The sequence below is a fragment of the Cervus elaphus genome, chromosome 15 (assembly GCF_910594005.1).
Source record: "Cervus elaphus chromosome 15, mCerEla1.1, whole genome shotgun sequence".
Classification (NCBI taxonomy): Eukaryota; Metazoa; Chordata; class Mammalia; order Artiodactyla; family Cervidae; genus Cervus; species Cervus elaphus.
The window spans coordinates 11,370,079-11,396,634 of NC_057829.1; the positions used below are offsets into that span (position 1 = coordinate 11,370,079).

General features: G+C 65.1%; 8 non-coding genes across 8 annotated transcripts; all 8 read right to left on the reverse strand.

The window, feature by feature from the left end:
- Positions 1-652: 652 nt before the first annotated feature.
- Positions 653-771, reverse strand: LOC122709597. Its single transcript, XR_006345586.1, has one exon. It is a non-coding gene; the product is annotated as a 5S ribosomal RNA (ribosomal RNA).
- A 3,491-nt stretch (positions 772-4,262) lies between these two features.
- LOC122709598 lies at positions 4,263-4,381 on the reverse strand. Its single transcript, XR_006345587.1, has one exon. It is a non-coding gene; the product is annotated as a 5S ribosomal RNA (ribosomal RNA).
- Positions 4,382-7,869: 3,488 nt separating this feature from the next.
- LOC122709599 lies at positions 7,870-7,988 on the reverse strand. The gene has a single exon (XR_006345588.1). It is a non-coding gene; the product is annotated as a 5S ribosomal RNA (ribosomal RNA).
- A 3,477-nt stretch (positions 7,989-11,465) lies between these two features.
- On the reverse strand, positions 11,466-11,584 carry LOC122709600. Its single transcript, XR_006345589.1, has one exon. It is a non-coding gene; the product is annotated as a 5S ribosomal RNA (ribosomal RNA).
- Positions 11,585-15,107: 3,523 nt separating this feature from the next.
- On the reverse strand, positions 15,108-15,226 carry LOC122709602. The gene has a single exon (XR_006345591.1). It is a non-coding gene; the product is annotated as a 5S ribosomal RNA (ribosomal RNA).
- Positions 15,227-18,704: 3,478 nt separating this feature from the next.
- LOC122709603 lies at positions 18,705-18,823 on the reverse strand. The gene has a single exon (XR_006345592.1). It is a non-coding gene; the product is annotated as a 5S ribosomal RNA (ribosomal RNA).
- A 3,539-nt stretch (positions 18,824-22,362) lies between these two features.
- Positions 22,363-22,481, reverse strand: LOC122709639. The gene has a single exon (XR_006345628.1). It is a non-coding gene; the product is annotated as a 5S ribosomal RNA (ribosomal RNA).
- Positions 22,482-25,968: 3,487 nt separating this feature from the next.
- On the reverse strand, positions 25,969-26,087 carry LOC122709604. Its single transcript, XR_006345593.1, has one exon. It is a non-coding gene; the product is annotated as a 5S ribosomal RNA (ribosomal RNA).
- Between the last annotated feature and the right edge of the window lie 469 nt (positions 26,088-26,556).

Below are 26,556 nucleotides of genomic sequence, written 5' to 3' on the forward strand. Positions count from 1 at the left end.
AGAATGGAGGGCCGAGGGTGTGGAGGCCGTGGGTTGGGAAGCCTGTGTGGTTCTCTTGCTGTTTCTCTCTCCCTCTTTCTCCATCTCCCTTACCTGTGGTTTCTGGCTCCTGACCTGTCTCGGCGGCGGGGTGGGTGTGTGGGTGTGTGTGTGGGGGGGGTGTGTGTGTGTGTGTGTGAGCCCGCGGGAGAGCACGCGCAGTCGCGTGCGAGGATGGCACTAGGGTTGCGGGTGGGGCTGGGGCGTGGGGCAGCCGCCCCCCCCCCACCCCCCCAGGATTACCTGAGGCTTGCCTAGGGAGCCCCAGACGGAGACTGGAAGGTCATCTGGTTTTCTGGAAGCCGAAAGCGGAGGGGCTCTCGGGCCGCACGGAGGCAGCCCAGGTCTGTGGCGGGCGTCGGAGCCCGCCCCCCAGGCCCGGGTCACCCACCCGCGGAGGGGCTGGGGCCGGGGGGATCCAAGAGATGGGACGCCCGCTGCTGCCTGCGAGGGCCGCCGGCTGGAAGGCAGGCGACCGACGGCTGTGAGCGCGGTGGGGTGCGAGGGGCCAGGGTTGGGGCGGGGGCTTGCGGTGCAGGCCACGCCGGGGGTGGGGCTGGGGGAGGTGTGGGGCGGGAGAGGGGGCGGGGGCTAAAGGAGAGGGGAGGCAAAAAGCCTACAGCACCCGGTATTCCCAGGCGGTCTCCCATCCAAGTACTAACCAGGCCCGACCCTGCTTAGCTTCCGAGATCAGACGAGATCGGGCGCGTTCAGGGTGGTATGGCCGTAGACGGAGGCGGCTGCCTCCAAGCGCCCTAAGAGCCCCGCGCCGCGCCGCGCCTCCCTTTCGCTGTGACCTGCCTGCCGGGCGGGCCAGCCGGCCGCACCTCTCCAGGGGCCGCGCGCTGTACCTGAGCCGGACGACCCGCCACCGGACTCCGGCCGGCCAGGGCCGGCAGCCCGGCGGCCGGCCGCCGCCGCCCCGCCCCCGCTCACCATCCCCGTGCGTGCGTGCGGGGGCGGGACGGGCGCGGAGGTCTCGGCGCTCTCCCACCCCGGGCCTCTGCAGGCCCGCCCCCGCTGGGCGGCGCCCCCACCCCTAGCCCGTTCGCTGCACAGGGCCAGGTGGCCCCGGAGGTCTCTGGCTTCCGGGCCCGCCGCTGCCCGCCGCCCGCGGGCCTCTGAGCCTCCTCTGGGCCTCCTGCGCAGCCCAGCTGGAGCCCTGAGCGCCCATCCTGCCCGGCACCTGCCCGGTGCCCAAACCCACGGGGAGCCAGCAGTGCGGCCGACAGGAGCGCGTCAGCCCCGCCCCTTCGCCCTATCCAGGCCCCACTTGCCCCCACGCCGCCCGCCAAGCACAGGACCGTCCTGAGAGAGCAGACGGCCGACAGGCAGGCACACGGACAGACACACAAGACACTCGCCTCACGCACCCACGCCAAGTGAGACAAGCCGGCTGGCGCAAGCTCGTCAGCCAGAGCCAGGGCCCCAGCAACCTGTGAGAGGCCGGGGCCAGAGGAAGGGACTGGAGGCCGGGTGTCAGGAGACACAGAGGCAGAGAGAGACTGAGGTTCAGAGACAGACTCGAAGACAGGGAGAGGGAGATGCAGCCGGACAGACAGACGGGAGCGCGCGCGCACGCAGACACACACACACACACACACACACACACACACACACACACACACAGAGGGAGACACAGCGACTGACGGACAGAAAACGGGAGGCAGACACGGGAGAGAGGATGGCATCCGATCCGAGACAGACACAATGGCACAGTCCCTGACCCACCTGAGAGAGAGGCCAGGCGGAAGAAGCAGCTTCCCCAAGGGAGGGGGCATCAGCCTTGGGCCCCGGGCCCCAGCTGCACGCGGTGCCCTGGGGCTGGCAGAGCCCCGTAGGATCCCCAAGACGTCTTGGCAGCCGAGGTCTCAAAGGTCCCCTTCGGCTTGGCTTCCTAATAAGGCAAGACCCAGCCCCCGCCCAAAGGCCAGAGCGTGAGTGTGTGAGAGTGTGTGCGTGAGAGTGTCAGGGGGCAAGGGTGTGGGCGGGCCGACTGGGGTCGGGGGTGGGGGGGTGGGGGGGCGGGGAGGGGGGGGGAGGCCGGGGCGGGATACCCAGAATGGAGGGGGAAGGGTGTGGAGCTGGGGGGTTGCAGATCATGTGGGGTCCAAGCATACCGGACGGTCATCTTGTTTCTTGCAATCCGAATGCGGAGTGGCCCTCCGGCCTCTTGGAGGCAACCCAGGTCTGCGTTGGGAGTCGGGGCCCCGGTCATCCTCCCGCAGAGGGGCTATGGCCGTGGCGCTCCAAAAGTTGGCACGCTGCTACCCGCCATGCCCGCTGACTGGCTGGCCGGCTGGCCAAAGGCCCTGTTGGCTGGAAGATAGGCTACGGCTTGAGGGCGTTCGGGTCATATCTGGTTTTATTCCGATGGTGTGCCTCATCCTAATGTTACTTGGTTGATGATAGGAGACTCTCTGAGTGACACTATTTCCTTGCTTTTCAATGGATCCCTTTTGTTGCAGAACCTTTCCCTTGAAAGTGAAGGAACCTATGTCTGCACAGGCACTAATGCTCTTGCAAAGGCAAAAGCAATTCCGTCCTCCACTAGCTTGGTAAGCACCAAGTCCTTCTTGTCTTCAAGTGCTTCCTATAATACGTGCAAAGGAGGACCCGGTTTTGTGGATTCTGGAGTCAGGGAGTTAACAAGTGGACGTTACATGGTTTTAAGCATTGCTGTCACTGCCCACTTACAAACCGCCTCTAAATTTAACCCTCTGTCTTACCTGTTCTTCTCTCAGAAGGCTGTGACTGCCTTGCTGCTGCTTGTCTGCCTAAGAACCCACAATGAGATGTTAACTTTCTGCCCAGAATCAAGATCCTTCATACTCTGCCTCTGTGTGCATGCTTGTGTGCCACGTTGCTTCAGTCCTGCCTGCCTGACTGTTGTGACCCCATGGGCTGTAGCCCGCCAGGCTCCTCTTACTGTAGGAGCCTCCAGGCAAGCATGCTGAAGTAGGTTGTCATGTCGTCCTCCAGGGGATCTTCCCAACCCAGGTATCAAACCCACATCTCCTTCATTCCCTGCATGGGCAGACAGGTTCTTTACTGCTAGCACCACCTGGGAAGCGCATTCTGGCTCTACATCTCCTTAATTTATAACTAAACTCTGTTCTAGGCAACGCAGTTTCCCGCACTCTGATCCAACACCACACACACGCACACACACACAGAGGGAGACACAGCGACTGACGGACAGAAGACGGGAGGCAGACACGGGAGCGAGGATGGCATCCGATCCGAGACAGACACAGTGGCACAGTCCCTGACCCACCTCAGAGAGAGGCCAGGCTGAAGAAGCAGCTTCCCCAAGGGAGGGGGCGTCAGCCTTGGGCCCCGGGCCCCAGCTGCACGCGGTGCCCTGGGGCTGGCAGAGCCCGCCCCCCCCCACCGTGGCGTCCCCAAGACGTCTTGGCAGCCGAGGTCTCAAAGGTCCCCTTCGGCTTGGCTTCCTAAGGCAAGACCCAGCCCCCGCCCAAAGGCCAGAGGGTGAGTGTGTGAGAGTGTGTGTGCGAGTGTGTCAGGGGGCAAGGGTGTGGGCGGGCCGACTGGGGTCCAGGGGGATACCCAGAATGGAGGGCCGAGGGTGTGGAGGCCGTGGGTTGGGAAGCCTGTGTGGTTCTCTTGCTGTTTCTCTCTCCCTCTTTCTCCATCTCCCTTACCTGTGGTTTCAGGCTCCTGACCTGTCTCGGCGGCGGGGTGGGTGTGTGGGTGTGTGTGTGGGGGGGGTGTGTGTGTGTGTGTGTGAGCCCGCGGGAGAGCACGCGCAGTCGCGTGCGAGGATGGCACTAGGGTTGCGGGTGGGGCTGGGGCGTGGGGCAGCCGCCCCCCCCCACCCCCCCAGGATTACCTGAGGCTTGCCTAGGGAGCCCCAGACGGAGACTGGAAGGTCATCTGGTTTTCTGGAAGCCGAAAGCGGAGGGGCTCTCGGGCCGCACGGAGGCAGCCCAGGTCTGTGGCGGGCGTCGGAGCCCGCCCCCCAGGCCCGGGTCACCCACCCGCGGAGGGGCTGGGGCCGGGGGGATCCAAGAGATGGGACGCCCGCTGCTGCCTGCGAGGGCCGCCGGCTGGAAGGCAGGCGACCGACGGCTGTGAGCGCGGTGGGGTGCGAGGGGCCAGGGTTGGGGCGGGGGCTTGCGGTGCAGGCCACGCCAGGGGTGGGGCTGGGGGAGGTGTGGGGCGGGAGAGGGGGCGGGGGCTAAAGGAGAGGGGAGGCAAAAAGCCTACAGCACCCGGTATTCCCAGGCGGTCTCCCATCCAAGTACTAACCAGGCCCGACCCTGCTTAGCTTCCGAGATCAGACGAGATCGGGCGCGTTCAGGGTGGTATGGCCGTAGACGGAGGCGGCTGCCTCCAAGCGCCCTAAGAGCCCCGCGCCGCGCCGCGCCTCCCTTTCGCTGTGACCTGCCTGCCGGGCGGGCCAGCCGGCCGCACCTCTCCAGGGGCCGCGCGCTGTACCTGAGCCGGACGACCCGCCACCGGACTCCGGCCGGCCAGGGCCGGCAGCCCGGCGGCCGGCCGACGCCGCCCCGCCCCCGCTCACCATCCCCGTGCGTGCGTGCGGGGGCGGGACGGGCGCGGAGGTCTCGGCGCTCTCCCACCCCGGGCCTCTGCAGGCCCGCCCCCGCTGGGCGGCGCCCCCACCCCCAGCCCGTTCGCTGCACAGGGCCAGGTGGCCCCGGAGGTCTCTGGCTTCCGGGCCCGCCGCTGCCCGCCGCCCGCGGGCCTCTGAGCCTCCTCTGGGCCTCCTGCGCAGCCCAGCTGGAGCCCTGAGCGCCCATCCTGCCCGGCACCTGCCCGGTGCCCAAACCCACGGGGAGCCAGCAGCGCGGCCGACAGGAGCGCGTCAGCCCCGCCCCTTCGCCCTATCCAGGCCCCACTTGCCCCCACGCCGCCCGCCAAGCACAGGACCGTCCTGAGAGAGCAGACGGCCGACAGGCAGGCACACGGACAGACACACAAGACACTCGCCTCACGCACCCACGCCAAGTGAGACAAGCCGGCTGGCGCAAGCTCGTCAGCCAGAGCCAGGGCCCCAGCAACCTGTGAGAGGCCGGGGCCAGAGGAAGGGACTGGAGGCCGGGTGTCAGGAGACACAGAGGCAGAGAGAGACTGAGGTTCAGAGACAGACTCGAAGACAGGGAGAGGGAGATGCAGCCGGACAGACAGACGGGAGCGCGCGCGCACGCAGACACACACACACACACACACACACACACACACACACAGAGGGAGACACAGCGACTGACGGACAGAAAACGGGAGGCAGACACGGGAGAGAGGATGGCATCCGATCCGAGACAGACACAATGGCACAGTCCCTGACCCACCTGAGAGAGAGGCCAGGCGGAAGAAGCAGCTTCCCCAAGGGAGGGGGCATCAGCCTTGGGCCCCGGGCCCCAGCTGCACGCGGTGCCCTGGGGCTGGCAGAGCCCCGTGGGATCCCCAAGACGTCTTGGCAGCCGAGGTCTCAAAGGTCCCCTTCGGCTTGGCTTCCTAATAAGGCAAGACCCAGCCCCCGCCCAAAGGCCAGAGCGTGAGTGTGTGAGAGTGTGTGCGTGAGAGTGTCAGGGGGCAAGGGTGTGGGCGGGCCGACTGGGGTCGGGGGTGGGGGGGGTGGGGGGGCGGGGAGGGGGGGGGGAGGCCGGGGCGGGATACCCAGAATGGAGGGGGAAGGGTGTGGAGCTGGGGGGTTGCAGATCATGTGGGGTCCAAGCATACCGGACGGTCATCTTGTTTCTTGCAATCCGAATGCGGAGTGGCCCTCCGGCCTCTTGGAGGCAACCCAGGTCTGCGTTGGGAGTCGGGGCCCCGGTCATCCTCCCGCAGAGGGGCTATGGCCGTGGCGCTCCAAAAGTTGGCACGCTGCTACCCGCCATGCCCGCTGACTGGCTGGCCGGCTGGCCAAAGGCCCTGTTGGCTGGAAGATAGGCTACGGCTTGAGGGCGTTCGGGTCATATCTGGTTTTATTCCGATGGTGTGCCTCATCCTAATGTTACTTGGTTGATGATAGGAGACTCTCTGAGTGACACTATTTCCTTGCTTTTCAATGGATCCCTTTTGTTGCAGAACCTTTCCCTTGAAAGTGAAGGAACCTATGTCTGCACAGGCACTAATGCTCTTGCAAAGGCAAAAGCAATTCCGTCCTCCACTAGCTTGGTAAGCACCAAGTCCTTCTTGTCTTCAAGTGCTTCCTATAATACGTGCAAAGGAGGACCCGGTTTTGTGGATTCTGGAGTCAGGGAGTTAACAAGTGGACGTTACATGGTTTTAAGCATTGCTGTCACTGCCCACTTACAAACCGCCTCTAAATTTAACCCTCTGTCTTACCTGTTCTTCTCTCAGAAGGCTGTGACTGCCTTGCTGCTGCTTGTCTGCCTAAGAACCCACAATGAGGTGTTAACTTTCTGCCCAGAATCAAGATCCTTCATACTCTGCCTCTGTGTGCATGCTTGTGTGCCACGTTGCTTCAGTCCTGCCTGCCTGACTGTTGTGACCCCATGGGCTGTAGCCCGCCAGGCTCCTCTTACTGTAGGAGCCTCCAGGCAAGCATGCTGAAGTAGGTTGTCATGTCGTCCTCCAGGGGATCTTCCCAACCCAGGTATCAAACCCACATCTCCTTCATTCCCTGCATGGGCAGACAGGTTCTTTACTGCTAGCACCACCTGGGAAGCGCATTCTGGCTCTACATCTCCTTAATTTATAACTAAACTCTGTTCTAGGCAACGCAGTTTCCCGCACTCTGATCCAACACCACACACACGCACACACACACAGAGGGAGACACAGCGACTGACGGACAGAAGACGGGAGGCAGACACAGGAGCGAGGATGGCATCCGATCCGAGACAGACACAGTGGCACAGTCCCTGACCCACCTCAGAGAGAGGCCAGGCTGAAGAAGCAGCTTCCCCAAGGGAGGGGGCGTCAGCCTTGGGCCCCGGGCCCCAGCTGCACGCGGTGCCCTGGGGCTGGCAGAGCCCCCCCCCCCCCCACCGTGGCGTCCCCAAGACGTCTTGGCAGCCGAGGTCTCAAAGGTCCCCTTCGGCTTGGCTTCCTAAGGCAAGACCCAGCCCCCGCCCAAAGGCCAGAGGGTGAGTGTGTGAGAGTGTGTGTGCGAGTGTGTCAGGGGGCAAGGGTGTGGGCGGGCCGACTGGGGTCCAGGGGGATACCCAGAATGGAGGGCCGAGGGTGTGGAGGCCGTGGGTTGGGAAGCCTGTGTGGTTCTCTTGCTGTTTCTCTCTCCCTCTTTCTCCATCTCCCTTACCTGTGGTTTCTGGCTCCTGACCTGTCTCGGCGGCGGGGTGGGTGTGTGGGTGTGTGTGTGGGGGGTGTGTGTGTGTGTGTGTGTGTGAGCCCGCGGGAGAGCACGCGCAGTCGCGTGCGAGGATGGCACTAGGGTTGCGGGTGGGGCTGGGGCGTGGGGCAGCCGCCCCCCCCCACCCCCCCAGGATTACCTGAGGCTTGCCTAGGGAGCCCCAGACGGAGACTGGAAGGTCATCTGGTTTTCTGGAAGCCGAAAGCGGAGGGGCTCTCGGGCCGCACGGAGGCAGCCCAGGTCTGTGGCGGGCGTCGGAGCCCGCCCCCCAGGCCCGGGTCACCCACCCGCGGAGGGGCTGGGGCCGGGGGGATCCAAGAGATGGGACGCCCGCTGCTGCCTGCGAGGGCCGCCGGCTGGAAGGCAGGCGACCGACGGCTGTGAGCGCGGTGGGGTGCGAGGGGCCAGGGTTGGGGCGGGGGCTTGCGGTGCAGGCCACGCCAGGGGTGGGGCTGGGGGAGGTGTGGGGCGGGAGAGGGGGCGGGGGCTAAAGGAGAGGGGAGGCAAAAAGCCTACAGCACCCGGTATTCCCAGGCGGTCTCCCATCCAAGTACTAACCAGGCCCGACCCTGCTTAGCTTCCGAGATCAGACGAGATCGGGCGCGTTCAGGGTGGTATGGCCGTAGACGGAGGTGGCTGCCTCCAAGCGCCCTAAGAGCCCCGCGCCGCGCCGCGCCTCCCTTTCGCTGTGACCTGCCTGCCGGGCGGGCCAGCCGGCCGCACCTCTCCAGGGGCCGCGCGCTGTACCTGAGCCGGACGACCCGCCACCGGACTCCGGCCGGCCAGGGCCGGCAGCCCGGCGGCCGGCCGACGCCGCCCCGCCCCCGCTCACCATCCCCGTGCGTGCGTGCGGGGGCGGGACGGGCGCGGAGGTCTCGGCGCTCTCCCACCCCGGGCCTCTGCAGGCCCGCCCCCGCTGGGCGGCGCCCCCACCCCCAGCCCGTTCGCTGCACAGGGCCAGGTGGCCCCGGAGGTCTCTGGCTTCCGGGCCCGCCGCTGCCCGCCGCCCGCGGGCCTCTGAGCCTCCTCTGGGCCTCCTGCGCAGCCCAGCTGGAGCCCTGAGCGCCCATCCTGCCCGGCACCTGCCCGGTGCCCAAACCCACGGGGAGCCAGCAGCGCGGCCGACAGGAGCGCGTCAGCCCCGCCCCTTCGCCCTATCCAGGCCCCACTTGCCCCCACGCCGCCCGCCAAGCACAGGACCGTCCTGAGAGAGCAGACGGCCGACAGGCAGGCACACGGACAGACACACAAGACACTCGCCTCACGCACCCACGCCAAGTGAGACAAGCCGGCTGGCGCAAGCTCGTCAGCCAGAGCCAGGGCCCCAGCAACCTGTGAGAGGCCGGGGCCAGAGGAAGGGACTGGAGGCCGGGTGTCAGGAGACACAGAGGCAGAGAGAGACTGAGGTTCAGAGACAGACTCGAAGACAGGGAGAGGGAGATGCAGCCGGACAGACAGACGGGAGCGCGCGCGCACGCAGACACACACACACACACACACACACACACACAGAGGGAGACACAGCGACTGACGGACAGAAAACGGGAGGCAGACACGGGAGAGAGGATGGCATCCGATCCGAGACAGACACAATGGCACAGTCCCTGACCCACCTGAGAGAGAGGCCAGGCGGAAGAAGCAGCTTCCCCAAGGGAGGGGGCATCAGCCTTGGGCCCCGGGCCCCAGCTGCACGCGGTGCCCTGGGGCTGGCAGAGCCCCGTGGGATCCCCAAGACGTCTTGGCAGCCGAGGTCTCAAAGGTCCCCTTCGGCTTGGCTTCCTAATAAGGCAAGACCCAGCCCCCGCCCAAAGGCCAGAGCGTGAGTGTGTGAGAGTGTGTGCGTGAGAGTGTCAGGGGGCAAGGGTGTGGGCGGGCCGACTGGGGTCGGGGGTGGGGGGGTGGGGGGGCGGGGAGGGGGGGGGAGGCCGGGGCGGGATACCCAGAATGGAGGGGGAAGGGTGTGGAGCTGGGGGGTTGCAGATCATGTGGGGTCCAAGCATACCGGACGGTCATCTTGTTTCTTGCAATCCGAATGCGGAGTGGCCCTCCGGCCTCTTGGAGGCAACCCAGGTCTGCGTTGGGAGTCGGGGCCCCGGTCATCCTCCCGCAGAGGGGCTATGGCCGTGGCGCTCCAAAAGTTGGCACGCTGCTACCCGCCATGCCCGCTGACTGGCTGGCCGGCTGGCCAAAGGCCCTGTTGGCTGGAAGATAGGCTACGGCTTGAGGGCGTTCGGGTCATATCTGGTTTTATTCCGATGGTGTGCCTCATCCTAATGTTACTTGGTTGATGATAGGAGACTCTCTGAGTGACACTATTTCCTTGCTTTTCAATGGATCCCTTTTGTTGCAGAACCTTTCCCTTGAAAGTGAAGGAACCTATGTCTGCACAGGCACTAATGCTCTTGCAAAGGCAAAAGCAATTCCGTCCTCCACTAGCTTGGTAAGCACCAAGTCCTTCTTGTCTTCAAGTGCTTCCTATAATACGTGCAAAGGAGGACCCGGTTTTGTGGATTCTGGAGTCAGGGAGTTAACAAGTGGACGTTACATGGTTTTAAGCATTGCTGTCACTGCCCACTTACAAACCGCCTCTAAATTTAACCCTCTGTCTTACCTGTTCTTCTCTCAGAAGGCTGTGACTGCCTTGCTGCTGCTTGTCTGCCTAAGAACCCACAATGAGGTGTTAACTTTCTGCCCAGAATCAAGATCCTTCATACTCTGCCTCTGTGTGCATGCTTGTGTGCCACGTTGCTTCAGTCCTGCCTGCCTGACTGTTGTGACCCCATGGGCTGTAGCCCGCCAGGCTCCTCTTACTGTAGGAGCCTCCAGGCAAGCATGCTGAAGTAGGTTGTCATGTCGTCCTCCAGGGGATCTTCCCAACCCAGGTATCAAACCCACATCTCCTTCATTCCCTGCATGGGCAGACAGGTTCTTTACTGCTAGCACCACCTGGGAAGCGCATTCTGGCTCTACATCTCCTTAATTTATAACTAAACTCTGTTCTAGGCAACGCAGTTTCCCGCACTCTGATCCAACACCACACACACGCACACACACACAGAGGGAGACACAGCGACTGACGGACAGAAGACGGGAGGCAGACACAGGAGCGAGGATGGCATCCGATCCGAGACAGACACAGTGGCACAGTCCCTGACCCACCTCAGAGAGAGGCCAGGCTGAAGAAGCAGCTTCCCCAAGGGAGGGGGCGTCAGCCTTGGGCCCCGGGCCCCAGCTGCACGCGGTGCCCTGGGGCTGGCAGAGCCCCCCCCCCCCCACCGTGGCGTCCCCAAGACGTCTTGGCAGCCGAGGTCTCAAAGGTCCCCTTCGGCTTGGCTTCCTAAGGCAAGACCCAGCCCCCGCCCAAAGGCCAGAGGGTGAGTGTGTGAGAGTGTGTGTGCGAGTGTGTCAGGGGGCAAGGGTGTGGGCGGGCCGACTGGGGTCCAGGGGCATACCCAGAATGGAGGGCCGAGGGTGTGGAGGCCGTGGGTTGGGAAGCCTGTGTGGTTCTCTTGCTGTTTCTCTCTCCCTCTTTCTCCATCTCCCTTACCTGTGGTTTCTGGCTCCTGACCTGTCTCGGCGGCGGGGTGGGTGTGTGGGTGTGTGTGTGGGGGGTGTGTGTGTGTGTGTGTGTGAGCCCGCGGGAGAGCACGCGCAGTCGCGTGCGAGGATGGCACTAGGGTTGCGGGTGGGGCTGGGGCGTGGGGCAGCCGCCCCCCCCCACCCCCCCAGGATTACCTGAGGCTTGCCTAGGGAGCCCCAGACGGAGACTGGAAGGTCATCTGGTTTTCTGGAAGCCGAAAGCGGAGGGGCTCTCGGGCCGCACGGAGGCAGCCCAGGTCTGTGGCGGGCGTCGGAGCCCGCCCCCCAGGCCCGGGTCACCCACCCGCGGAGGGGCTGGGGCCGGGGGGATCCAAGAGATGGGACGCCCGCTGCTGCCTGCGAGGGCCGCCGGCTGGAAGGCAGGCGACCGACGGCTGTGAGCGCGGTGGGGTGCGAGGGGCCAGGGTTGGGGCGGGGGCTTGCGGTGCAGGCCACGCCAGGGGTGGGGCTGGGGGAGGTGTGGGGCGGGAGAGGGGGCGGGGGCTAAAGGAGAGGGGAGGCAAAAAGCCTACAGCACCCGGTATTCCCAGGCGGTCTCCCATCCAAGTACTAACCAGGCCCGACCCTGCTTAGCTTCCGAGATCAGACGAGATCGGGCGCGTTCAGGGTGGTATGGCCGTAGACGGAGGCGGCTGCCTCCAAGCGCCCTAAGAGCCCCGCGCCGCGCCGCGCCTCCCTTTCGCTGTGACCCGCCTGCCGGGCGGGCCAGCCGGCCGCACCTCTCCAGGGGCCGCGCGCTGTACCTGAGCCGGACGACCCGCCACCGGACTCCGGCCGGCCAGGGCCGGCAGCCCGGCGGCCGGCCGACGCCGCCCCGCCCCCGCTCACCATCCCCGTGCGTGCGTGCGGGGGCGGGACGGGCGCGGAGGTCTCGGCGCTCTCCCACCCCGGGCCTCTGCAGGCCCGCCCCCGCTGGGCGGCGCCCCCACCCCCAGCCCGTTCGCTGCACAGGGCCAGGTGGCCCCGGAGGTCTCTGGCTTCCGGGCCCGCCGCTGCCCGCCGCCCGCGGGCCTCTGAGCCTCCTCTGGGCCTCCTGCGCAGCCCAGCTGGAGCCCTGAGCGCCCATCCTGCCCGGCACCTGCCCGGTGCCCAAACCCACGGGGAGCCAGCAGCGCGGCCGACAGGAGCGCGTCAGCCCCGCCCCTTCGCCCTATCCAGGCCCCACTTGCCCCCACGCCGCCCGCCAAGCACAGGACCGTCCTGAGAGAGCAGACGGCCGACAGGCAGGCACACGGACAGACACACAAGACACTCGCCTCACGCACCCACGCCAAGTGAGACAAGCCGGCTGGCGCAAGCTCGTCAGCCAGAGCCAGGGCCCCAGCAACCTGTGAGAGGCCGGGGCCAGAGGAAGGGACTGGAGGCCGGGTGTCAGGAGACACAGAGGCAGAGAGAGACTGAGGTTCAGAGACAGACTCGAAGACAGGGAGAGGGAGATGCAGCCGGACAGACAGACGGGAGCGCGCGCGCACGCAGACACACACACACACACACACACACACACACACACACACACAGAGGGAGACACAGCGACTGACGGACAGAAAACGGGAGGCAGACACGGGAGAGAGGATGGCATCCGATCCGAGACAGACACAATGGCACAGTCCCTGACCCACCTGAGAGAGAGGCCAGGCGGAAGAAGCAGCTTCCCCAAGGGAGGGGGCATCAGCCTTGGGCCCCGGGCCCCAGCTGCACGCGGTGCCCTGGGGCTGGCAGAGCCCCGTGGGATCCCCAAGACGTCTTGGCAGCCGAGGTCTCAAAGGTCCCCTTCGGCTTGGCTTCCTAATAAGGCAAGACCCAGCCCCCGCCCAAAGGCCAGAGCGTGAGTGTGTGAGAGTGTGTGCGTGAGAGTGTCAGGGGGCAAGGGTGTGGGCGGGCCGACTGGGGTCGGGGGTGGGGGGGTGGGGGGGCGGGGAGGGGGGGGGAGGCCGGGGCGGGATACCCAGAATGGAGGGGGAAGGGTGTGGAGCTGGGGGGTTGCAGATCATGTGGGGTCCAAGCATACCGGACGGTCATCTTGTTTCTTGCAATCCGAATGCGGAGTGGCCCTCCGGCCTCTTGGAGGCAACCCAGGTCTGCGTTGGGAGTCGGGGCCCCGGTCATCCTCCCGCAGAGGGGCTATGGCCGTGGCGCTCCAAAAGTTGGCACGCTGCTACCCGCCATGCCCGCTGACTGGCTGGCCGGCTGGCCAAAGGCCCTGTTGGCTGGAAGATAGGCTACGGCTTGAGGGCGTTCGGGTCATATCTGGTTTTATTCCGATGGTGTGCCTCATCCTAATGTTACTTGGTTGATGATAGGAGACTCTCTGAGTGACACTATTTCCTTGCTTTTCAATGGATCCCTTTTGTTGCAGAACCTTTCCCTTGAAAGTGAAGGAACCTATGTCTGCACAGGCACTAATGCTCTTGCAAAGGCAAAAGCAATTCCGTCCTCCACTAGCTTGGTAAGCACCAAGTCCTTCTTGTCTTCAAGTGCTTCCTATAATACGTGCAAAGGAGGACCCGGTTTTGTGGATTCTGGAGTCAGGGAGTTAACAAGTGGACGTTACATGGTTTTAAGCATTGCTGTCACTGCCCACTTACAAACCGCCTCTAAATTTAACCCTCTGTCTTACCTGTTCTTCTCTCAGAAGGCTGTGACTGCCTTGCTGCTGCTTGTCTGCCTAAGAACCCACAATGAGGTGTTAACTTTCTGCCCAGAATCAAGATCCTTCATACTCTGCCTCTGTGTGCATGCTTGTGTGCCACGTTGCTTCAGTCCTGCCTGCCTGACTGTTGTGACCCCATGGGCTGTAGCCCGCCAGGCTCCTCTTACTGTAGGAGCCTCCAGGCAAGCATGCTGAAGTAGGTTGTCATGTCGTCCTCCAGGGGATCTTCCCAACCCAGGTATCAAACCCACATCTCCTTCATTCCCTGCATGGGCAGACAGGTTCTTTACTGCTAGCACCACCTGGGAAGCGCATTCTGGCTCTACATCTCCTTAATTTATAACTAAACTCTGTTCTAGGCAACGCAGTTTCCCGCACTCTGATCCAACACCACACACACGCACACACACACAGAGGGAGACACAGCGACTGACGGACAGAAGACGGGAGGCAGACACAGGAGCGAGGATGGCATCCGATCCGAGACAGACACAGTGGCACAGTCCCTGACCCACCTCAGAGAGAGGCCAGGCTGAAGAAGCAGCTTCCCCAAGGGAGGGGGCGTCAGCCTTGGGCCCCGGGCCCCAGCTGCACGCGGTGCCCTGGGGCTGGCAGAGCCCCCCCCCCCCCACCGTGGCGTCCCCAAGACGTCTTGGCAGCCGAGGTCTCAAAGGTCCCCTTCGGCTTGGCTTCCTAAGGCAAGACCCAGCCCCCGCCCAAAGGCCAGAGGGTGAGTGTGTGAGAGTGTGTGTGCGAGTGTGTCAGGGGGCAAGGGTGTGGGCGGGCCGACTGGGGTCCAGGGGCATACCCAGAATGGAGGGCCGAGGGTGTGGAGGCCGTGGGTTGGGAAGCCTGTGTGGTTCTCTTGCTGTTTCTCTCTCCCTCTTTCTCCATCTCCCTTACCTGTGGTTTCTGGCTCCTGACCTGTCTCGGCGGCGGGGTGGGTGTGTGGGTGTGTGTGTGGGTGTGTGTGTGGGGTGTGTGTGTGTGTGTGTGTGTGTGTGTGTGTGTGTGTGTGTGTGAGAGCCCGCGGGAGAGCACGCGCAGTCGCGTGCGAGGATGGCACTAGGGTTGCGGGTGGGGCTGGGGCGTGGGGCAGCCGCCCCCCCCCACCCCCCCAGGATTACCTGAGGCTTGCCTAGGGAGCCCCAGACGGAGACTGGAAGGTCATCTGGTTTTCTGGAAGCCGAAAGCGGAGGGGCTCTCGGGCCGCACGGAGGCAGCCCAGGTCTGTGGCGGGCGTCGGAGCCCGCCCCCCAGGCCCGGGTCACCCACCCGCGGAGGGGCTGGGGCCGGGGGGATCCAAGAGATGGGACGCCCGCTGCTGCCTGCGAGGGCCGCCGGCTGGAAGGCAGGCGACCGACGGCTGTGAGCGCGGTGGGGTGCGAGGGGCCAGGGTTGGGGCGGGGGCTTGCGGTGCAGGCCACGCCAGGGGTGGGGCTGGGGGAGGTGTGGGGCGGGAGAGGGGGCGGGGGCTAAAGGAGAGGGGAGGCAAAAAGCCTACAGCACCCGGTATTCCCAGGCGGTCTCCCATCCAAGTACTAACCAGGCCCGACCCTGCTTAGCTTCCGAGATCAGACGAGATCGGGCGCGTTCAGGGTGGTATGGCCGTAGACGGAGGCGGCTGCCTCCAAGCGCCCTAAGAGCCCCGCGCCGCGCCGCGCCTCCCTTTCGCTGTGACCTGCCTGCCGGGCGGGCCAGCCGGCCGCACCTCTCCAGGGGCCGCGCGCTGTACCTGAGCCGGACGACCCGCCACCGGACTCCGGCCGGCCAGGGCCGGCAGCCCGGCGGCCGGCCGACGCCGCCCCGCCCCCGCTCACCATCCCCGTGCGTGCGTGCGGGGGCGGGACGGGCGCGGAGGTCTCGGCGCTCTCCCACCCCGGGCCTCTGCAGGCCCGCCCCCGCTGGGCGGCGCCCCCACCCCCAGCCCGTTCGCTGCACAGGGCCAGGTGGCCCCGGAGGTCTCTGGCTTCCGGGCCCGCCGCTGCCCGCCGCCCGCGGGCCTCTGAGCCTCCTCTGGGCCTCCTGCGCAGCCCAGCTGGAGCCCTGAGCGCCCATCCTGCCCGGCACCTGCCCGGTGCCCAAACCCACGGGGAGCCAGCAGCGCGGCCGACAGGAGCGCGTCAGCCCCGCCCCTTCGCCCTATCCAGGCCCCACTTGCCCCCACGCCGCCCGCCAAGCACAGGACCGTCCTGAGAGAGCAGACGGCCGACAGGCAGGCACACGGACAGACACACAAGACACTCGCCTCACGCACCCACGCCAAGTGAGACAAGCCGGCTGGCGCAAGCTCGTCAGCCAGAGCCAGGGCCCCAGCAACCTGTGAGAGGCCGGGGCCAGAGGAAGGGACTGGAGGCCGGGTGTCAGGAGACACAGAGGCAGAGAGAGACTGAGGTTCAGAGACAGACTCGAAGACAGGGAGAGGGAGATGCAGCCGGACAGACAGACGGGAGCGCGCGCGCACGCAGACACACACACACACACACACACACACACACAGAGGGAGACACAGCGACTGACGGACAGAAAACGGGAGGCAGACACGGGAGAGAGGATGGCATCCGATCCGAGACAGACACAATGGCACAGTCCCTGACCCACCTGAGAGAGAGGCCAGGCGGAAGAAGCAGCTTCCCCAAGGGAGGGGGCATCAGCCTTGGGCCCCGGGCCCCAGCTGCACGCGGTGCCCTGGGGCTGGCAGAGCCCCGTGGGATCCCCAAGACGTCTTGGCAGCCGAGGTCTCAAAGGTCCCCTTCGGCTTGGCTTCCTAATAAGGCAAGACCCAGCCCCCGCCCAAAGGCCAGAGCGTGAGTGTGTGAGAGTGTGTGCGTGAGAGTGTCAGGGGGCAAGGGTGTGGGCGGGCCGACTGGGGTCGGGGGTGGGGGGGTGGGGGGGCGGGGAGGGGGGGGGAGGCCGGGGCGGGATACCCAGAATGGAGGGGGAAGGGTGTGGAGCTGGGGGGTTGCAGATCATGTGGGGTCCAAGCATACCGGACGGTCATCTTGTTTCTTGCAATCCGAATGCGGAGTGGCCCTCCGGCCTCTTGGAGGCAACCCAGGTCTGCGTTGGGAGTCGGGGCCCCGGTCATCCTCCCGCAGAGGGGCTATGGCCGTGGCGCTCCAAAAGTTGGCACGCTGCTACCCGCCATGCCCGCTGACTGGCTGGCCGGCTGGCCAAAGGCCCTGTTGGCTGGAAGATAGGCTACGGCTTGAGGGCGTTCGGGTCATATCTGGTTTTATTCCGATGGTGTGCCTCATCCTAATGTTACTTGGTTGATGATAGGAGACTCTCTGAGTGACACTATTTCCTTGCTTTTCAATGGATCCCTTTTGTTGCAGAACCTTTCCCTTGAAAGTGAAGGAACCTATGTCTGCACAGGCACTAATGCTCTTGCAAAGGCAAAAGCAATTCCGTCCTCCACTAGCTTGGTAAGCACCAAGTCCTTCTTGTCTTCAAGTGCTTCCTATAATACGTGCAAAGGAGGACCCGGTTTTGTGGATTCTGGAGTCAGGGAGTTAACAAGTGGACGTTACATGGTTTTAAGCATTGCTGTCACTGCCCACTTACAAACCGCCTCTAAATTTAACCCTCTGTCTTACCTGTTCTTCTCTCAGAAGGCTGTGACTGCCTTGCTGCTGCTTGTCTGCCTAAGAACCCACAATGAGGTGTTAACTTTCTGCCCAGAATCAAGATCCTTCATACTCTGCCTCTGTGTGCATGCTTGTGTGCCACGTTGCTTCAGTCCTGCCTGCCTGACTGTTGTGACCCCATGGGCTGTAGCCCGCCAGGCTCCTCTTACTGTAGGAGCCTCCAGGCAAGCATGCTGAAGTAGGTTGTCATGTCGTCCTCCAGGGGATCTTCCCAACCCAGGTATCAAACCCACATCTCCTTCATTCCCTGCATGGGCAGACAGGTTCTTTACTGCTAGCACCACCTGGGAAGCGCATTCTGGCTCTACATCTCCTTAATTTATAACTAAACTCTGTTCTAGGCAACGCAGTTTCCCGCACTCTGATCCAACACCACACACACGCACACACACACAGAGGGAGACACAGCGACTGACGGACAGAAGACGGGAGGCAGACACAGGAGCGAGGATGGCATCCGATCCGAGACAGACACAGTGGCACAGTCCCTGACCCACCTCAGAGAGAGGCCAGGCTGAAGAAGCAGCTTCCCCAAGGGAGGGGGCGTCAGCCTTGGGCCCCGGGCCCCAGCTGCACGCGGTGCCCTGGGGCTGGCAGAGCCCCCCCCCCCCCACCGTGGCGTCCCCAAGACGTCTTGGCAGCCGAGGTCTCAAAGGTCCCCTTCGGCTTGGCTTCCTAAGGCAAGACCCAGCCCCCGCCCAAAGGCCAGAGGGTGAGTGTGTGAGAGTGTGTGTGCGAGTGTGTCAGGGGGCAAGGGTGTGGGCGGGCCGACTGGGGTCCAGGGGCATACCCAGAATGGAGGGCCGAGGGTGTGGAGGCCGTGGGTTGGGAAGCCTGTGTGGTTCTCTTGCTGTTTCTCTCTCCCTCTTTCTCCATCTCCCTTACCTGTGGTTTCTGGCTCCTGACCTGTCTCGGCGGAGGGGTGGGTGTGTGGGTGTGTGTGTGGGGGGTGTGTGTGTGTGTGTGTGTGAGCCCGCGGGAGAGCACGCGCAGTCGCGTGCGAGGATGGCACTAGGGTTGCGGGTGGGGCTGGGGCGTGGGGCAGCCGCCCCCCCCCCCCCCCCCCAGGATTACCTGAGGCTTGCCTAGGGAGCCCCAGACGGAGACTGGAAGGTCATCTGGTTTTCTGGAAGCCGAAAGCGGAGGGGCTCTCGGGCCGCACGGAGGCAGCCCAGGTCTGTGGCGGGCGTCGGAGCCCGCCCCCCAGGCCCGGGTCACCCACCCGCGGAGGGGCTGGGGCCGGGGGGATCCAAGAGATGGGACGCCCGCTGCTGCCTGCGAGGGCCGCCGGCTGGAAGGCAGGCGACCGACGGCTGTGAGCGCGGTGGGGTGCGAGGGGCCAGGGTTGGGGCGGGGGCTTGCGGTGCAGGCCACGCCAGGGGTGGGGCTGGGGGAGGTGTGGGGCGGGAGAGGGGGCGGGGGCTAAAGGAGAGGGGAGGCAAAAAGCCTACAGCACCCGGTATTCCCAGGCGGTCTCCCATCCAAGTACTAACCAGGCCCGACCCTGCTTAGCTTCCGAGATCAGACGAGATCGGGCGCGTTCAGGGTGGTATGGCCGTAGACGGAGGCGGCTGCCTCCAAGCGCCCTAAGAGCCCCGCGCCGCGCCGCGCCTCCCTTTCGCTGTGACCTGCCTGCCGGGCGGGCCAGCCGGCCGCACCTCTCCAGGGGCCGCGCGCTGTACCTGAGCCGGACGACCCGCCACCGGACTCCGGCCGGCCAGGGCCGGCAGCCCGGCGGCCGGCCGACGCCGCCCCGCCCCCGCTCACCATCCCCGTGCGTGCGTGCGGGGGCGGGACGGGCGCGGAGGTCTCGGCGCTCTCCCACCCCGGGCCTCTGCAGGCCCGCCCCCGCTGGGCGGCGCCCCCACCCCCAGCCCGTTCGCTGCACAGGGCCAGGTGGCCCCGGAGGTCTCTGGCTTCCGGGCCCGCCGCTGCCCGCCGCCCGCGGGCCTCTGAGCCTCCTCTGGGCCTCCTGCGCAGCCCAGCTGGAGCCCTGAGCGCCCATCCTGCCCGGCACCTGCCCGGTGCCCAAACCCACGGGGAGCCAGCAGCGCGGCCGACAGGAGCGCGTCAGCCCCGCCCCTTCGCCCTATCCAGGCCCCACTTGCCCCCACGCCGCCCGCCAAGCACAGGACCGTCCTGAGAGAGCAGACGGCCGACAGGCAGGCACACGGACAGACACACAAGACACTCGCCTCACGCACCCACGCCAAGTGAGACAAGCCGGCTGGCGCAAGCTCGTCAGCCAGAGCCAGGGCCCCAGCAACCTGTGAGAGGCCGGGGCCAGACGAAGGGACTGGAGGCCGGGTGTCAGGAGACACAGAGGCAGAGAGAGACTGAGGTTCAGAGACAGACTCGAAGACAGGGAGAGGGAGATGCAGCCGGACAGACAGACGGGAGCGCGCGCGCACGCAGACACACACACACACACACACACACACACACAGAGGGAGACACAGCGACTGACGGACAGAAAACGGGAGGCAGACACGGGAGAGAGGATGGCATCCGATCCGAGACAGACACAATGGCACAGTCCCTGACCCACCTGAGAGAGAGGCCAGGCGGAAGAAGCAGCTTCCCCAAGGGAGGGGGCATCAGCCTTGGGCCCCGGGCCCCAGCTGCACGCGGTGCCCTGGGGCTGGCAGAGCCCCGTGGGATCCCCAAGACGTCTTGGCAGCCGAGGTCTCAAAGGTCCCCTTCGGCTTGGCTTCCTAATAAGGCAAGACCCAGCCCCCGCCCAAAGGCCAGAGCGTGAGTGTGTGAGAGTGTGTGCGTGAGAGTGTCAGGGGGCAAGGGTGTGGGCGGGCCGACTGGGGTCGGGGGTGGGGGGGTGGGGGGGCGGGGAGGGGGGGGGGAGGCCGGGGCGGGATACCCAGAATGGAAGGGGAAGGGTGTGGAGCTGGGGGGTTGCAGATCATGTGGGGTCCAAGCATACCGGACGGTCATCTTGTTTCTTGCAATCCGAATGCGGAGTGGCCCTCCGGCCTCTTGGAGGCAACCCAGGTCTGCGTTGGGAGTCGGGGCCCCGGTCATCCTCCCGCAGAGGGGCTATGGCCGTGGCGCTCCAAAAGTTGGCACGCTGCTACCCGCCATGCCCGCTGACTGGCTGGCCGGCTGGCCAAAGGCCCTGTTGGCTGGAAGATAGGCTACGGCTTGAGGGCGTTCGGGTCATATCTGGTTTTATTCCGATGGTGTGCCTCATCCTAATGTTACTTGGTTGATGATAGGAGACTCTCTGAGTGACACTATTTCCTTGCTTTTCAATGGATCCCTTTTGTTGCAGAACCTTTCCCTTGAAAGTGAAGGAACCTATGTCTGCACAGGCACTAATGCTCTTGCAAAGGCAAAAGCAATTCCGTCCTCCACTAGCTTGGTAAGCACCAAGTCCTTCTTGTCTTCAAGTGCTTCCTATAATACGTGCAAAGGAGGACCCGGTTTTGTGGATTCTGGAGTCAGGGAGTTAACAAGTGGACGTTACATGGTTTTAAGCATTGCTGTCACTGCCCACTTACAAACCGCCTCTAAATTTAACCCTCTGTCTTACCTGTTCTTCTCTCAGAAGGCTGTGACTGCCTTGCTGCTGCTTGTCTGCCTAAGAACCCACAATGAGATGTTAACTTTCTGCCCAGAATCAAGATCCTTCATACTCTGCCTCTGTGTGCATGCTTGTGTGCCACGTTGCTTCAGTCCTGCCTGCCTGACTGTTGTGACCCCATGGGCTGTAGCCCGCCAGGCTCCTCTTACTGTAGGAGCCTCCAGGCAAGCATGCTGAAGTAGGTTGTCATGTCGTCCTCCAGGGGATCTTCCCAACCCAGGTATCAAACCCACATCTCCTTCATTCCCTGCATGGGCAGACAGGTTCTTTACTGCTAGCACCACCTGGGAAGCGCATTCTGGCTCTACATCTCCTTAATTTATAACTAAACTCTGTTCTAGGCAACGCAGTTTCCCGCACTCTGATCCAACACCACACACACGCACACACACACAGAGGGAGACACAGCGACTGACGGACAGAAGACGGGAGGCAGACACAGGAGCGAGGATGGCATCCGATCCGAGACAGACACAGTGGCACAGTCCCTGACCCACCTCAGAGAGAGGCCAGGCTGAAGAAGCAGCTTCCCCAAGGGAGGGGGCGTCAGGCTTGGGCCCCGGGCCCCAGCTGCACGCGGTGCCCTGGGGCTGGCAGAGCCCCCCCCCCCCACCGTGGCGTCCCCAAGACGTCTTGGCAGCCGAGGTCTCAAAGGTCCCCTTCGGCTTGGCTTCCTAAGGCAAGACCCAGCCCCCGCCCAAAGGCCAGAGGGTGAGTGTGTGAGAGTGTGTGTGCGAGTGTGTCAGGGGGCAAGGGTGTGGGCGGGCCGACTGGGGTCCAGGGGGATACCCAGAATGGAGGGCCGAGGGTGTGGAGGCCGTGGGTTGGGAAGCCTGTGTGGTTCTCTTGCTGTTTCTCTCTCCCTCTTTCTCCATCTCCCTTACCTGTGGTTTCTGGCTCCTGACCTGTCTCGGCGGCGGGGTGGGTGTGTGGGTGTGTGTGTGGGTGTGTGTGTGTGGGGTGTGTGTGTGTGTGTGTGTGTGTGTGTGTGTGTGTGTGTGTGTGTGTGTGTGTGTGTGTGTGTGTGTGTGAGCCCGCGGGAGAGCACGCGCAGTCGCGTGCGAGGATGGCACTAGGGTTGCGGGTGGGGCTGGGGCGTGGGGCAGCCGCCCCCCCCCACCCCCCCAGGATTACCTGAGGCTTGCCTAGGGAGCCCCAGACGGAGACTGGAAGGTCATCTGGTTTTTTGGAAGCCGAAAGCGGAGGGGCTCTCGGGCCGCACGGAGGCAGCCCAGGTCTGTGGCGGGCGTCGGAGCCCGCCCCCCAGGCCCGGGTCACCCACCCGCGGAGGGGCTGGGGCCGGGGGGATCCAAGAGATGGGACGCCCGCTGCTGCCTGCGAGGGCCGCCGGCTGGAAGGCAGGCGACCGACGGCTGTGAGCGCGGTGGGGTGCGAGGGGCCAGGGTTGGGGCGGGGGCTTGCGGTGCAGGCCACGCCGGGGGTGGGGCTGGGGGAGGTGTGGGGCGGGAGAGGGGGCGGGGGCTAAAGGAGAGGGGAGGCAAAAAGCCTACAGCATCCGGTATTCCCAGGCGGTCTCCCATCCAAGTACTAACCAGGCCCGACCCTGCTTAGCTTCCGAGATCAGACGAGATCGGGCGCGTTCAGGGTGGTATGGCCGTAGACGGAGGCGGCTGCCTCCAAGCGCCCTAAGAGCCCCGCGCCGCGCCGCGCCTCCCTTTCGCTGTGACCTGCCTGCCGGGCGGGCCAGCCGGCCGCACCTCTCCAGGGGCCGCGCGCTGTACCTGAGCCGGACGACCCGCCACCGGACTCCGGCCGGCCAGGGCCGGCAGCCCGGCGGCCGGCCGACGCCGCCCCGCCCCCGCTCACCATCCCCGTGCGTGCGTGCGGGGGCGGGACGGGCGCGGAGGTCTCGGCGCTCTCCCACCCCGGGCCTCTGCAGGCCCGCCCCCGCTGGGCGGCGCCCCCACCCCCAGCCCGTTCGCTGCACAGGGCCAGGTGGCCCCGGAGGTCTCTGGCTTCCGGGCCCGCCGCTGCCCGCCGCCCGCGGGCCTCTGAGCCTCCTCTGGGCCTCCTGCGCAGCCCAGCTGGAGCCCTGAGCGCCCATCCTGCCCGGCACCTGCCCGGTGCCCAAACCCACGGGGAGCCAGCAGCGCGGCCGACAGGAGCGCGTCAGCCCCGCCCCTTCGCCCTATCCAGGCCCCACTTGCCCCCACGCCGCCCGCCAAGCACAGGACCGTCCTGAGAGAGCAGACGGCCGACAGGCAGGCACACGGACAGACACACAAGACACTCGCCTCACGCACCCACGCCAAGTGAGACAAGCCGGCTGGCGCAAGCTCGTCAGCCAGAGCCAGGGCCCCAGCAACCTGTGAGAGGCCGGGGCCAGAGGAAGGGACTGGAGGCCGGGTGTCAGGAGACACAGAGGCAGAGAGAGACTGAGGTTCAGAGACAGACTCGAAGACAGGGAGAGGGAGATGCAGCCGGACAGACAGACGGGAGCGCGCGCGCACGCAGACACACACACACACACACACACACACACACACACACACAGAGGGAGACACAGCGACTGACGGACAGAAAACGGGAGGCAGACACGGGAGAGAGGATGGCATCCGATCCGAGACAGACACAGTGGCACAGTCCCTGACCCACCTGAGAGAGAGGCCAGGCGGAAGAAGCAGCTTCCCCAAGGGAGGGGGCATCAGCCTTGGGCCCCGGGCCCCAGCTGCACGCGGTGCCCTGGGGCTGGCAGAGCCCCGTGGGATCCCCAAGACGTCTTGGCAGCCGAGGTCTCAAAGGTCCCCTTCGGCTTGGCTTCCTAATAAGGCAAGACCCAGCCCCCGCCCAAAGGCCAGAGCGTGAGTGTGTGAGAGTGTGTGCGTGAGAGTGTCAGGGGGCAAGGGTGTGGGCGGGCCGACTGGGGTCGGGGGTGGGGGGGTGGGGGGGCGGGGAGGGGGGGGGGAGGCCGGGGCGGGATACCCAGAATGGAGGGGGAAGGGTGTGGAGCTGGGGGGTTGCAGATCATGTGGGGTCCAAGCATACCGGACGGTCATCTTGTTTCTTGCAATCCGAATGCGGAGTGGCCCTCCGGCCTCTTGGAGGCAACCCAGGTCTGCGTTGGGAGTCGGGGCCCCGGTCATCCTCCCGCAGAGGGGCTATGGCCGTGGCGCTCCAAAAGTTGGCACGCTGCTACCCGCCATGCCCGCTGACTGGCTGGCCGGCTGGCCAAAGGCCCTGTTGGCTGGAAGATAGGCTACGGCTTGAGGGCGTTCGGGTCATATCTGGTTTTATTCCGATGGTGTGCCTCATCCTAATGTTACTTGGTTGATGATAGGAGACTCTCTGAGTGACACTATTTCCTTGCTTTTCAATGGATCCCTTTTGTTGCAGAACCTTTCCCTTGAAAGTGAAGGAACCTATGTCTGCACAGGCACTAATGCTCTTGCAAAGGCAAAAGCAATTCCGTCCTCCACTAGCTTGGTAAGCACCAAGTCCTTCTTGTCTTCAAGTGCTTCCTATAATACGTGCAAAGGAGGACCCGGTTTTGTGGATTCTGGAGTCAGGGAGTTAACAAGTGGACGTTACATGGTTTTAAGCATTGCTGTCACTGCCCACTTACAAACCGCCTCTAAATTTAACCCTCTGTCTTACCTGTTCTTCTCTCAGAAGGCTGTGACTGCCTTGCTGCTGCTTGTCTGCCTAAGAACCCACAATGAGGTGTTAACTTTCTGCCCAGAATCAAGATCCTTCATACTCTGCCTCTGTGTGCATGCTTGTGTGCCACGTTGCTTCAGTCCTGCCTGCCTGACTGTTGTGACCCCATGGGCTGTAGCCCGCCAGGCTCCTCTTACTGTAGGAGCCTCCAGGCAAGCATGCTGAAGTAGGTTGTCATGTCGTCCTCCAGGGGATCTTCCCAACCCAGGTATCAAACCCACATCTCCTTCATTCCCTGCATGGGCAGACAGGTTCTTTACTGCTAGCACCACCTGGGAAGCGCATTCTGGCTCTACATCTCCTTAATTTATAACTAAACTCTGTTCTAGGCAACGCAGTTTCCCGCACTCTGATCCAACACCACACACACGCACACACACACAGAGGGAGACACAGCGACTGACGGACAGAAGACGGGAGGCAGACACAGGAGCGAGGATGGCATCCGATCCGAGACAGACACAGTGGCACAGTCCCTGACCCACCTCAGAGAGAGGCCAGGCTGAAGAAGCAGCTTCCCCAAGGGAGGGGGCGTCAGCCTTGGGCCCCGGGCCCCAGCTGCACGCGGTGCCCTGGGGCTGGCAGAGCCCCCCCCCCCCCACCGTGGCGTCCCCAAGACGTCTTGGCAGCCGAGGTCTCAAAGGTCCCCTTCGGCTTGGCTTCCTAAGGCAAGACCCAGCCCCCGCCCAAAGGCCAGAGGGTGAGTGTGTGAGAGTGTGTGTGCGAGTGTGTCAGGGGGCAAGGGTGTGGGCGGGCCGACTGGGGTCCAGGGGCATACCCAGAATGGAGGGCCGAGGGTGTGGAGGCCGTGGGTTGGGAAGCCTGTGTGGTTCTCTTGCTGTTTCTCTCTCCCTCTTTCTCCATCTCCCTTACCTGTGGTTTCTGGCTCCTGACCTGTCTCGGCGGCGGGGTGGGTGTGTGGGTGTGTGTGTGGGGGGTGTGTGTGTGTGTGTGTGTGAGCCCGCGGGAGAGCACGCGCAGTCGCGTGCGAGGATGGCACTAGGGTTGCGGGTGGGGCTGGGGCGTGGGGCAGCCGCCCCCCCCCCCCCCCCCCAGGATTACCTGAGGCTTGCCTAGGGAGCCCCAGACGGAGACTGGAAGGTCATCTGGTTTTCTGGAAGCCGAAAGCGGAGGGGCTCTCGGGCCGCACGGAGGCAGCCCAGGTCTGTGGCGGGCGTCGGAGCCCGCCCCCCAGGCCCGGGTCACCCACCCGCGGAGGGGCTGGGGCCGGGGGGATCCAAGAGATGGGACGCCCGCTGCTGCCTGCGAGGGCCGCCGGCTGGAAGGCAGGCGACCGACGGCTGTGAGCGCGGTGGGGTGCGAGGGGCCAGGGTTGGGGCGGGGGCTTGCGGTGCAGGCCACGCCAGGGGTGGGGCTGGGGGAGGTGTGGGGCGGGAGAGGGGGCGGGGGCTAAAGGAGAGGGGAGGCAAAAAGCCTACAGCACCCGGTATTCCCAGGCGGTCTCCCATCCAAGTACTAACCAGGCCCGACCCTGCTTAGCTTCCGAGATCAGACGAGATCGGGCGCGTTCAGGGTGGTATGGCCGTAGACGGAGGCGGCTGCCTCCAAGCGCCCTAAGAGCCCCGCGCCGCGCCGCGCCTCCCTTTCGCTGTGACCTGCCTGCCGGGCGGGCCAGCCGGCCGCACCTCTCCAGGGGCCGCGCGCTGTACCTGAGCCGGACGACCCGCCACCGGACTCCGGCCGGCCAGGGCCGGCAGCCCGGCGGCCGGCCGACGCCGCCCCGCCCCCGCTCACCATCCCCGTGCGTGCGTGCGGGGGCGGGACGGGCGCGGAGGTCTCGGCGCTCTCCCACCCCGGGCCTCTGCAGGCCCGCCCCCGCTGGGCGGCGCCCCCACCCCCAGCCCGTTCGCTGCACAGGGCCAGGTGGCCCCGGAGGTCTCTGGCTTCCGGGCCCGCCGCTGCCCGCCGCCCGCGGGCCTCTGAGCCTCCTCTGGGCCTCCTGCGCAGCCCAGCTGGAGCCCTGAGCGCCCATCCTGCCCGGCACCTGCCCGGTGCCCAA